Source organism: Silurus meridionalis, chromosome 14 (assembly GCF_014805685.1).
Source record: "Silurus meridionalis isolate SWU-2019-XX chromosome 14, ASM1480568v1, whole genome shotgun sequence".
Taxonomy (NCBI): Eukaryota; Metazoa; Chordata; class Actinopteri; order Siluriformes; family Siluridae; genus Silurus; species Silurus meridionalis.
The window spans coordinates 1,258,681-1,272,535 of record NC_060897.1 but is presented as its reverse complement, the minus strand read 5'-3'; the positions used below and the strand labels follow the sequence as shown (position 1 = coordinate 1,272,535).

The 13,855-nt window shown below is 39.9% G+C and overlaps 1 protein-coding gene across 1 annotated transcript in view; it reads right to left on the bottom strand.

Moving 5' to 3' along the window:
* The window catches only part of syt3 (synaptotagmin III), a 46,704-nt gene extending 39,232 nt beyond the window's left edge, over positions 1-7,472 (bottom strand). The window contains 1 exon segment of the mRNA XM_046865776.1: positions 7,259-7,472. The gene's annotated coding sequence lies outside the window, so the exon portion shown is untranslated.
* Between the last annotated feature and the right edge of the window lie 6,383 nt (positions 7,473-13,855).

Here is a 13,855-nt window from a genome sequence, read left to right as displayed (position 1 = left end):
AAAACATTCAAATGAGAACGAAAATGAGACGCAGCACACAGACTCTATTTCATGTAAATGAATGTAATCATCTGGCACTACTTTATCTGTGTGTGTGATTCGGAGCAGCAGAATTGTAGCAGTAACATGTCGAATATAAAACGCAAAATGAAAATAAAACATTATTTGATCCATTCAGTCAGTTTGGCTCCGCAAACATCAGTAACAGCTGGAACTCCTCAATGCTGGAAAGTGACCATGGTATAAGGCTATAACCTTACACATTTCTAATGCTCTCCTCTTCACCTCAGGACGTTCTTCACCTTCACACCATGCACTAAGATCCTGTAACACTCACGCCTACACCTGGATTATCACCTTTACGCTTTTCAATGCTATTATCAGGTCATTATTTTTGCTTAAGATTTAGGTTTTGAGAGGTTTTTAACAACAACAAAAAAACTACCAGATCACTTTACTGTTCATAACATAACACCAAACACACACACACACACACACACACACACACACACACACACACACACACACACACACACACACACAGGCCATTACTGTGTGTAATGCCAGTAATGACAGAGTCTCATCCAAATGGTTTAAAATGACCTGTTACTGCCACACTGAGATAACAGCCTCATCTCTACACACAAGTTCTCCAAATACAAAGGTGTCCACTCAGCCTACACACACACACACACACACACACACACACACACACACACACACACACACACACACACATCATACATTCCACACACATTATATACTCGAAATATAACACACAAACACACACTGCTGAGTTTTGCAAGCATTTGCAATGTTTCTTGCAATGAAAAGAAAATAGAATCACATGATTGTTCTGTCAAGCTCACAGTGATCGATCATACAGGACACACACACACACACACACACACACACAGTAAAATTACTCATCACATTCGCAACATGTCACCTCTTCACGGCTGCATTTGTAGAATGGAAATGTAATTTAAATTATATATATATATATATATATATATATAACTATTGATTTTGAAATAGAATTTACACTCTGGGGTTAAGGGCACATAACCATGACAACCAGGATCAATTATATAAAAGTTTGGGCTTGTATGTATTTATGCACCAGTATCGCACTGTTATCATGCTTTCTTTAGTGGGCAGAATAGAAAAGGTCTTTTTACAATATTTGTTTAGCAAGATATAATGATTTACTATTAAGGATTATTTTAAGAAAGAAAGAAAGGATAGTAAGACATTGCAAAACATGAAAAGATTGAAAGAAAGAAAGAAAGAAAGAAAGAAAGAAAGAAAGAAAGAAAGAAAGAAAGAATAATTGATCTATAAGAAGAGACTGACATTCATTAAATGTACTGTACATAAAATAAAAAATAAATACATATATATATATATATATATATATATATATATATATATAAATTCAATGTGGAAAATATTGTGTAAAACCTATACAGAAAAAAATAATTATTACAACCAAAAAACTATTATAAAAATAAAACAATGTTACAAAAAAAATAAAAATGTTGAAATAATGACCTATAAATCCTGAAGCTGTGCTTTTATAAACTATAATAAACTATTATTATATTACAGGACCACAGACAGCGATATTTCCCTGTTAGACTGAACACTGATTGTTGACTGTCACATGGACAGGAACCTGGTGGTCTTTTACACCATCCACTAAAACTCTAATAAATCATAAGAACAGAAGGAAAAAAAAAAAAGACTATAGAGCAACTGCAGGAAACAGGAGTGTGTGCATGGAATTACAGTGTGCAGTGGAAATATGGAAAACCTGCAGAGTCCGACTGCATCCACACTGTTATAGAAGGTCATTTTGAATTTTTTGGCTGTAACACGGGACGAGGCAACCAAAGTCAGGAAAAAGCAACTGTGATTAAAATGAAACAGTTTGAGAAACATTGTGCGACTAATGAAACAGAGTCTCTCAGAAGTAAAAATGGGCGGAGCTTCACCACCCTGTGAAAGACTGTGTCTACAAACTGTGGAACAATTTCAGAATAATGTTCCTCAACATCAAATTGCAAAACAGTTGAATATAGCAATCAAAAGAATATATCATCAAAAGGATCTCAAGAATCTGGAGAAATCGCTCTGCACAAGGGACAAAGGGGGAAATCAATATTAGATGTTTGTGATCTTCAGGCCCTCAGGCGGCACTGCATTTAAAACAGTCATGATTCTGTAATAGAAATCACTGCATGGGCTGCATTAACATCTGCAGAAATCATTATCTATGAACACAGTTTGCCATGTCGTTCACAAATGCAGGTTAAATCTCTATCATGCAAAAAAGTAGTCATGCGTGAACATGATCCAGAAACTCCGCCATCCTCTCTGGGACTAAGCTCATTAAAATGTACTGAAGAAAAGTGAAAAACTGTTCTGTTTTCAGACGAATCGAAATTTTAATTTCTTTTTGGAAACAGTGAATACCACGTCCTCCGGACTAAAGAGGAGAGGGATCATCTGGTTTGTTATTAGAGCTCAGTGTTCAAAAAGCTGCATTTCTGATGCTATGGTGTTGCATTAGTCCCTGTGGAATGGGCAGCTTAAACATCTGGAAAGGCTCCATCAATGCTGAACGCTATATACAGATATAAGTGCAGCAAATGCTTCCATCCAGAATACATCTTTTTCAGGGAAGGTTTTGCGTATTTGAGCAAGATAATGCACACTGATACTGCATCTTTTACAATAGCATGACATTGTAGTAGAAGAGTCTGGGTGCTGAACTGACCTACCTGCAGTCTAGACCTTCCACCATTTGAAAACATTTGGTGCATCATGAAACGAAAAACACAAACGAAATGGTTGAGATGTTTATATTTCGTAGAATCCTGTGCTCCAGTATTATCCTGTTTCCTCTCTGCTTCATCTTCCAATCCAAATAATTAGCTAATTAAAGTGTGTGTGTGTGCATGTGTGTATGTGCATGTGTGTATGAGTTTGTGTCCTTGTGTTTGTGTGTGTGTGTTTGTGTGTTCAGATGGAGAAAACACTCTAATTTGTAAAGCATACAGGGTTTTCGGGACCCCTGGTATAACCAATTATCAAAAACCCACATCCTCGTCCTGATGAAGATTTTTGCGGACTCTCTGCTGACACGTCTACACACAACCACTTCCTCACTACACACAGTGCACATCAATATTATTCACTCCATATCCTGCACACACATATACACACACACAAACACACACATATATAATATATATATATTAGGCTTTCAATCGATTAAAACATTTCATCGCAATTAATCGCATGATTGTCGTGAGGTAATTTGCACGTTCGTATCTGTTCTAAATTTACCTTAAATTAATACTTTTCACGTTTTTCACATACTCTAATCAACATGCTCATGGACAAATATTGATGCTTTATGCAAATGTATGTTTATTATTAGTGAAGCCAAACTCGACATGGAGCATGAAGACAAAATATTCTTGTAAATGTTTTAAAGTAATTATACGTAAATCATCAGGACACCAAACGGAACTTTTGCTATGTTTCCACACGGACGGTTAATGAGGTGATACCTGAGAAACTGTTCCTCGTCTACCTTTCATACGGATTACAGAATCAGAGAATATTTGTTTTGTAAATTGGTTTATTGTAAAGTAGACATTTCTATGTATTATATTTGTGAGGTAAATATTCACTACGATTCTGAGAGTGGTTTTTTTTGTGTCTGTGAAGAGAGACGACAGAGATGGCAGAGAGCGCCCCCTGTCTGTTTTCTTTATTTTACAAAAGTTTTGTTGTTATTATGAGTGTGTACAAATAAAAGTAGACCCTTTACAGATTGGAATGATGTATTGTTCTTATCTGTAGGATCAAAAAAGTCGTTTCTACGTTATGAGGAAAAAAATGCCACAAAACACGCCGGCGCATTTGTCGACCCCCAGAGGGTTTATTGTTGCATCATGGCGGAAAATTATTTTCAATAGAGTTTATTTATTTTTCTTCTAAATAAAGAAAGTACATTGTGAATAAATGTACTACACACACACACACACACACACAGATGACTGGATGCTGTAGGTTAAATGTATAGAATGGGCAGAGGTTGTTGAACAGACTGCTGCAGGTTGGTGTGTGTGTGTGTGTGTGTGTGTGTGTGTGTGTGTGACTCTTCCACCAAAACACCACATGCCTCCCATTTCATCTCCATCAGTGCGATCATCCCTCCTTCCCTTCATCCTCAACAGAGAGAACAGTGGCATGACACCTAGCATAAAAACCCAGCTAGCCACTTTTTCCTTCTCCTAGCCTCCTCCCACTCGTCTTTCCCTCCTCGCCTTATCGCATTACGCTCGACCTCGCAGACCAAACACCTGTGACTCAGAGGATCCGCCGCCTTTCCATCATTACATCACTCCCTGTTTGAGTCACGTACACTATAGTGATTAGCATCTTTACAGCTTTTAAACACAAAGTGCTCAGACTTTTCACGTGAGTTCTGTAAATGCTAACCGCTAATCGACGTATTAGCGTCCATTTGTCTGGATTATACAACATATTTATGCTACATTCGATTTTCCATCTGCAGATCACATCTGTATTTATAGCTAATAAGTAATTGTTTCTATAGCAACAGGACACACTTCACCGAATCCCATATCCTGTTCCACAGCAGTCAGGACCTCAATCTGGGCTGAAGGTTCACCTACATGACAATGACCCTGACACACATCCGATTAGGGACGAGTCTGTGAAAAGTGGTTTAGCCAGAGCTCTGACTTCAACCCTATTGAACATCTTCGGAGAGACCTGAAAGTTCTCCGCTCCTCATCCAACCTGCCCCAGCTTGAGAGGATTTGCCCTGAAGAACAGCAGAAAATCCTCCAATCCAGGTGTGCAAAGATCATTGTGTCAAAACCAAAAGATTCAAGTCTGGAATTGGTGCCAAAGGAGCTTTAACTAGGTACTGAGTAAAGCGTCTGAATACTTATGGAGATGTTTTTTTATTATTCATTTAATGTACAGACATTTCTAGAATTTTTACTTTGTCATTATGGGATACTGAGAGCAGATTCATGAAAAACATTAACGAATATAAACGATTGTAGTATCAAACTGCAACATAACGACATTGAAATAAGTGAAGTGTTCCTGAATGCACCACATATATAATTCCCCTTCTTCTTCTTCTTCTTCTTCTCCTTCTTCTTCTCCTACTTCTTCTTCTTCTTCTTCTTCTTCAAGCTGCTCCTGTTAGGGGTCGCCACAGCGGATCATCCGTCTCCACACCTCCTGTCCTCTACATCTGCCTCTTTCAAACCAACTACCTGCATGTCTTTCTTCACCACATCCATAAACCTCCTCCATGGTCTTCCTTTTTTCCTCCATCCTCAGCAGTCTTCTACCGATATGCACATGTCCAAACCATCTCAATCACCTTGTCTTTAAAACGTCCTACATGCGTGTCCCTCTAATAAACTCATTTCTAATCCTGTCCATCGTTTTCACTCCCAACAAAAATCGCAGCATCTTCAGCTCTGCTACCTCCAGCTCCACCTCCTGTCTTTTACTCACTGCCCAAGTGCATCTTCATAACTGAAGCTGATGTGATTCGCATCTCGATGCATAGCCAATGATACAATACATTAAAGATACATATGAAGCAGCTACCGATACAATACGATACGATAACACCCCCTGGAAAATCTGATGCTCTGCAGTTCAATATGTTACAGTTCACTTTTATTTCTTTGGTTCAGACACAAAGCGAATCATAAATTTACTTAAATGCCTTCTGACGCAGCTCTGCCTCTGCCATGTTAATCTGTATCCTATGTGACTCTCAGGACACGCCTCTGCCTCCGTAGTGTTATGATGCGTCATATAATTACGTCTTGATATGCATCTTAATAGTTACGGAAGGAGTCTCCAGCGTCAGAGGAGGTTTTCCCGATCCTTTTAGACGTTTTATGGTAACACGACACAACTAGTTGCGTGTTTCATGCTTTTGTTTAGTTCGATTTACGATGGAGAGAATGAAGGAGGGCCGGAGAGGGAAAGTCTGTTTATAGCTGCTAGAACGTCAGGAAGAAAACAGGACGCCACTCGTTTTGCTGTACGTTAAAGGAACAATAAACGTAAAAGTGTAAGCGTTTTTATGTAAATGATCATCGCCGGTGTGAGACCGGTGAACCCGCTTCATCTCACCACCGTGTGACGGCATGAGCCGGAGTGTGTCCTCACGCAGGACAGGACGATTCGCTCGTGAAAGCTTTTGTGTGGAAGGAAAAGCTAAATATATGGAAAAGGCCCGAGGCTGGGGGACTGATTCCACATGAAGAATATTGAGGGCATTCGGTACATTCAAACACTTACACACTTGTGCACACACACACACACACACACACACACACACACACACACACACACACACACACACAATCACACACACATTTGGTTCTATTCCATCTTTCTCATAGCCTTCACTCCTAAATTATCTATAAGATCACACAGCTGTAGGGAGAGAACCAGGCTGGGATGGGAAGAAGGATGTCTGGGTGTCGCCATAGATCGAGCTCCTCCACACACACACACACACACACACACACACACACACACACACACGAAGAACTGCTCAGCAGCGTCATCCTCGTCTAGAGGGAATTAGCTGCTGCCCAGCGGTGTGTGAATGAAGGATGGGGTCTGTGTGTGTCTGTGTGTGTGTGTGTGTGTGTGTGTGTGTGTGTGTTTCCATGCAGGGGTGGGGTTGGAGAACCAGAGAACCAGAGCACCAGAGCAGAGGAGGATCTCATGGCTGGAACATTTCCTTACGACACACAAACACCATGGCTGTTTTTATGATCGCTGCATGAGGGACGCACATGCGGTAGAAGATGCAATCACACATCACACACACACACGCACACACACACAGACACACACACACACGCACACACATGCGCACATATGTGCCTCACAAAAGCAAAGTCACGATCCGACTCTCCTGAAGCGCAGGAGATCCGAGAACAATAGTTTTGCATCTTATTATAGGGCGCCGAGGTGCTTCACACGACGATCCAGGACACGGGAAGGAGGAAAAGCATGTTCATGCCGGGATCCATGATCCTCCTCAAAACCTTCATCATCATCATCAGAAACATTTTCTCAATGCAACATGCAATGCAGGAGCAGACAGAGAGATAGAGAGAGAGAGAGAGAGAGAGAGAAACAAACGAAGCCCCATATACTGTACCTGGGATGGAGGGACGGATGGATGGATGGAGGGATGCAGAAGAATGGATGGCACAGGCTAGATTGAGAGGCAGAGAAGAATAAGGATCATCTCTCCTCCACTCCCGTCTTTCTCCTCGCTCTCTATCTGTCTCTCCTCGCTCTGTTTTTCCCCCTGCCTCCTTCACAGCATGTTCCCCCCTTCACTCTCTCTTTCTCTCTCTCTCTCCTGTCCCTCCCTCCCTCCCTCCCTCCATCCCTCTCTCCACCGCTCCACCCTCCCCCTCTCCGCCGTGTGCCCGGAATACTAAACGAGCTCCGTCTGTGTTTGCTAGCTGTAGCGCCGCACACAACCCTGATGTTCACTTCCATTCACTTCATCGATATCGTGCTCTCCACCGAGTCGAATCTTCTGAACTGATTCGAATCGATTTGCCCATCGAACCATTCGATTCCTCACACTTACGGAATAAAATTCCACGATCTACAGTTTCCACCTCCAGGTTACTGTATCTCACGTCCGTATTTTCAACACCCAGTAAGATGTCTTCGACCAGATGGTTCCTCAGACGATCCTCAAAAATCAATAAAGATTTTATTTTTTTTTTTTACCTTTTTTACTGATTAAAACATTCCCTCCAGAATCCATTGGATTGATTTCAGGTTCTTAATTTCATTCTGAGGTTTCACTCTACAGTAGTTCAAAATAAGAAGCTGTACACTCTTTCGAAGGTTCCTCAGAGGTTCCTCAAAAATTCACAATCCTTACTTTTTTCTTTTACTATTCCTATTATTCTACTTCAGTTCAAAGCTGAAAATGAGAAGAAGAGAGGCTGTACTTCTAAAAAGGTTCCTCAGAGGTTTCTCAAAAATTCTTAATCTTAATCTTAAGGAATTCTTTTATTTTTACTGTTACTGATAAAAAGTTTTCTCCAGAACTCATTGGATTTATGAAGGGTTCTGGAATTCATAAAGAGGTTCTACTTCAGTTTAACATCCAAAATGAGAATCTATACACTCTTCAGAAGGTTCCTAACATGTTCCTCAAAAATTCTTAATCAATCAAGATGACTCACACAATTTAAACAAAAGGGTTCTTTAAGGGTTCCTTGGACATGTTCTTCGTTTCCTAAAAAGACTTTATATTTACAGTGCATGTGGAAAGTTCTCACAGAGCTTCACTTTTCACAACTTCATTCCAAAATGGAATAAATTCATGATTTTCCTCAAAATTCTACAAACAAAACCCCATAATGACCACGTGAAAGAAGTTTGTTTGAAATCGCATGCATAAGTTTCCAAGCCTTTGCCGTGACTCTCACGATTCAGCTCGGGTGCATCCTGTTTCCACTGATCATCCGTGAGATGTTTCTACAACTTGATTGAAGTCCACGTGCATCCGGTTTGATATTCCTAAAAAGGTTCCTACTTCGAACCTTGTCTGGTTGATGTGTTTTAAAAGTGTCCTCAAGCGTTCGCTCGAAGCTTTTCCACTCTTACATCCCTGAAGGGTTTTTACTTACAACCTTTTCTGATGGATGTTCTTTAAAAGGTTTCTTCACAGGTTCCTCAGAGAATTAAATGTTCTTAATGCTTCTTGAAATCTTTTTATTTTGAAATGCACTACTTTCTTTAATAAAGGGCTCCTCAGAGGTTCTTATGAGGTTTTATAATCTTAAAGGGTTTCAGTGTGACTTCTAACTAAACGCTTTAAAAATGCTCCTCATGGGTTCTTTGGATTGATTTTGTGTTTTAGATTTCTACGATGGTTCTATGTGTTTTAAAAAAAAATATTTGGACCATCTGGTGGATGGTCACTAAAAGGTTTCTTCACAGTTTTCTTGGAGAATTAAGGATTTCTAGAGGTGCTTTATGAATTCTTTCTAGAAGAAATACATTATTTAATGTAAAGAAAGGGTTCCTCGAGGGTTCTTTAGGCTGCAGTGAGTTTGTAGCTATTTTAAAGGTTTCTTCTACAAACTTCTTCTGAATGAACTCCTATTTAGAAAAAAAACATTCCTTCAGGGTTCTTTGGATTGTTCTGAGCCATTTCTCAGTAGAATGGCTCCTCCACTGTTTATACTGTATACATCTGAAACATCATGGACATGGAGCAGGTCTCAAAGCATACAATACTTTGGCATAGTAACAGAACGACACCATATGAGCAAAAGTTTGTGGACACCTGAGCAAAGACATTGCTATGTGCTTCTCTTTTGAACATCCCATTTTACATTTGCTGTTATCATGAGCTTCATGGTTCTGGGAAGACGTTCCACTAGATATTGTGGAGATTTGTTAGATTTGTCAGGGACTGGTGTAGTTGAGGTGATGAGGCTTCTGGGGTGCAGTCAGTGTTCACATTCATCCCAAAGGAAAATCTTCCAGTCTAAGCCATGAAAAGCAGATCTTCATGGAGCTGAAGGATTAAGCCTCTTAGATCATGTGAAGGTACAATTTAATGCTTCTGTACCCAAAGATGTCCTACACAGCTGTGGGCCTTCAAAAATAAAACCCACATATGGGTGGAGAAGTCGGGTGTCCCAATACTTTTGGCGACACTGTTTATTGGAGAACATGCAGGACATTATGAGGACCAGGACAATGTTCTGGGAAAGGATCAATGAGGATTTGGGCATAAAATGGGACGTGTAGAAGGGATTAGTCATTGCTGTTGTTGTTGTTGTTGTTGTTGTTGCTGTAAATTAAGTTTATTTCCACTTTAAATGAGTTCGGACTCGACACTGAACTTCGACACAAATCCATCAGCATGTTTTCATCCAGCTCCTGCTTCAGCTCTGCCCCCTGGGCCTAGTTAGTAATTAGCCTGATTAGGAGTGTGTGTGTGTGTGTGTGTGTGTGTGTGTGTGTGTACACATCCTCAGTGTAGTGTAGTGTGTTGGTGCTGCAGTGTATGGAAGGCGTGTGTTTATGATCGGGCATTGACCTGCACCCTCGCATGCAGCGGAACACAAAGAACCCAGAGAGAACCTTCTGAACCTGCCGAGTTCCTGCATCCGCCGCCGAGAGCTGCTTAAATTAGAGGCGAGGAAATTACAGTAATCCATTTGTGAGGGAGTCGGAGTGTACCGCTGCTGTCACGGGGAAAAGCCTGCCTCGGAAAGCACAACCTGTTTCTTTCTTTCCTTTTATTCCCTTATTTATTTATTTATTTATTTATTTATTTATTTGTTTGTTTATTTATTTATTGGTTTGTTCGTTGCGAGCGGAGACAGACAGACAGATGGGTTCCAGATAATTAGTAAACACTAAAAGGCGATTAGAGCTTCTTCTTTTTCCTCTTCCTTATTTTTATTTTTTAGAACGACATTGTTTACTTGTTTGCTTATTTATTTATTTTATTGCCTGCATAATTCCCATAATTAATTACCCACATCAGTTTCGCAGCAATGACTTTATATATATATATATATATTTATATAAACAAAATAAAAAATTAAGGTTACATCTGGATATAATAACAACCCTAGTAATTATATCTAGAAAAATTACAAACATTGTCAAAAGTATTGGGACACCAGACCTTCTCCACCCGTATTTGCTGTACAGGAGGTCATTGGCAGGACATTTTTCTCCCACTTGAACTAAGAGACCCAAACCTGTTCAGCATGATGATGCCTGCTCCATGAAGATCTGCTTTCCATGGGATGGAAGATGTGGAAGATCCTCTGCTATAGAGCTCCAACCTTATTGGGATGAATGTTTCACACTGACTGCACCCCAGGAACCTCCTCACCTTCTCACCTACATCACTACCTGACTTTACTACACCCCTGTGGCTGAATGAATCTTCACAAAATCTCCATGGAATCTAGTGGAGCTTATTATAACAGTAAAAGGAGACTAAATGTGGAATGAGATGTTCAGAAAGAAGCACATACCATGTACAGATACCACCTGTAAATATATATTCATTTATATACGTTTATTTTGAATTGAACTCTACTGTATCCTGAAGAGAGATCTTTGACAGATTTCTACCAGAACGTTAAGCCGTGAAGTCGTTTCCAGAGCTCTTCATTAGGCCTAACTGACGTTCTGAGGTAAAAGCTTCAGGAGGAAGTAGAAGCTCTGAAATTGGGTGATAATAATTTTAGCCCGTGGAGCCATCAGCAGAAGCAGCACTGAGAGCTGAGATAAAAGCCAACTGATTCGTTTAGGTGAGGGTGGGAGATGAGAAGGAGGAGAAGGAGGGAAACTAGAGAAAATAGCAGGGGGAATCCTGGAGAAGTGAAGAGCAAGAAACCTTCATCGCAACTTTAATGTTTCTTTATCAATAGTGCATTTTCCTGCTTTAATGGTTTCCATCAGACTCCTGAAGGTTTGCATTAGAGATCTTCTGGGTGCTCTAAAGTGTTCAAAGAACCCAGAGGAACCTTATTCTGTGTGTAGATGATTAGAATCAGAATAGAATTAAATACTTTCTATAAATCTTAATAAAAAGCTTTGTTCTCTTGTGGTTCCTCAGGTGTTCTACACATACTAATTGAAATGTCCTACTTTAAGATTTTACTATAAAACAAGGTTTCCTGCTTTAACGGTTCTTCAGGGGTTTCTTGGAAAGTTTCTTTCATTAAGGAGGTTCTTCTACTTTTTGAAATGGAATGTTCTAGACTTCTACAACTTGGTTCTTCATGGTTGTTTTTTTATACATAAAGAGATCCTATTAATTCCTTACTCCTAAGCAATTCAATTCAATTCTTCACATTTTTTTCTTGAAACTCAGTTGAGACTTGATTTCAACATATTTAATAAGAGAAAGTTTCTTCACTCTTTAGAAATCCTTTCAAGGTTTCATGTGAAACTTTTTCTCAATGAAAAGATCTAGACTTGGGTCCCTCAAGAGTTCTTTGGATACCAAAGACTTCTTAGATTTCTGAATGAAATTCATTAGCATCTAAAAAGTGTTTCTCTGAGGTCCTCATCCACACTGAAACATCTGAAATCTGTGCATGAGCAAAACGTTTGAAATGATCTAGAATGATAAAAATGGCTTCCCTGAGAGTTTTGAATAATTAAGGGTTCTTACAGTCAGTAGGAGGTTGCACCTTTCATCTATTTTACATCAAAACCATACATAAATAAAGGCACCAAAGGTTCTGCTTGAACTTTTTAATGAAGATGAAGAAGGAGAAGAAGAGGAAGAGTTCTCCACCCATGGTTGGCTTCACCTTTTCACATTTACTCATGAAATAATTGTACATTTTTTTTCTGTGTATGTTCTGTGTATGTTGCAGGTCACAGCAAACTCGCAACGCCATTTCCTCACAAACATCAGAGCAAATCAAACATGGCCACCACAGGCCACATCTCTCTATTCACCCTCCGCTGAACCAGAAGTGGACGGCAGCAGCTCCATTATTAGTAGACATGCAGCACAGACACTTTCTTTCTCCCACAGAACTGAGGTCATGTCCACACTAATACATTTTTGTTTAAAAAGCATATTTTTCTCTCTGTTTTTGCCTTTCGTCCACAAAAATAGTCAATTTTAGTCAACAAAAATTCAGCTTTTTAAAAATGCTCTCCAAAGTGGATACATTCGCGCACTTGAATAGCAGAAGAACATCGCTAGAAGATGACGAGATATCAGGAAGACCTTCTACGAGCTCAATCCCTGAAAATGTCGAAACCATTCAGCAACTCGTGCATGATGATCGTCGGAGAAAAATCCCCATGATCTCACTTTTACACCCACCCTTCTCGCCAGATTTGGCTCTCGCAGACTGCGTCCTCTTCCCGAAGATGAAGATTCAGACGCTTTAAAACAGACACATTCCAGAAGAACACTGTGAGCGCTGAATATGCTGTGCCCTGTTTTGGAAGTGACAGTGTGGAAACGTAGATAAATAAAGTACTAAACACAGCAAGTCTCGAAACTTACTGATCCCACCTCAAACGTTAGGTGCAGATTTCAGATGTTTCAGTGTAGATAAGCAACGTCTAGAAAATGATGGAAAACAATAGTAAGAACGCTGAGCATATTTATCCCAAAATCGCATTTTTTGTATTAATCCGGATTAGTGTGGACGCAGTCGAAGCGTGATCTTCTGGCACTACTTGATCTCTGTGTGTGATTTGGAGGAGCAGAATTCTCGATCCGAATGCAAATACCATCATCCTGTTATTTTGTGTTATTTTATCACCAGCTTTTGGTCACGTGAAAATGTCAAACTGATACATCAAGTTCTATGGAACACGGTGGGACATAAAAACACAACCGCGGCTAACTGTATGAAATCACTGGAGCTCTGCAAATATCATCAAATATCAAGCTGATGAAGGTTACATCAGTCACTTAGCCTGAATTTACATAGTGGAGCAAACAAAACACTTCTCTGTGATTCCACTAACGCAACTCAGCCACCGCAGCGACTTCTACACACATTGTACAGCACAAAGTATTCCGACACCCACCTTTTTTTCCACATACTTGTATAAGATGTCTTTGGATGCACTTCACTTAAACTAGAAGACCCAAACCTGTTCCAGCATGACAGTGTCCCTGTGCACAAAGCCCAGCTCCATGAAGATCTGCTTTCCATTGCTTATACTGGAAGACCTTCCTTTGGGATAAATGTGAACACTGACTGCACTC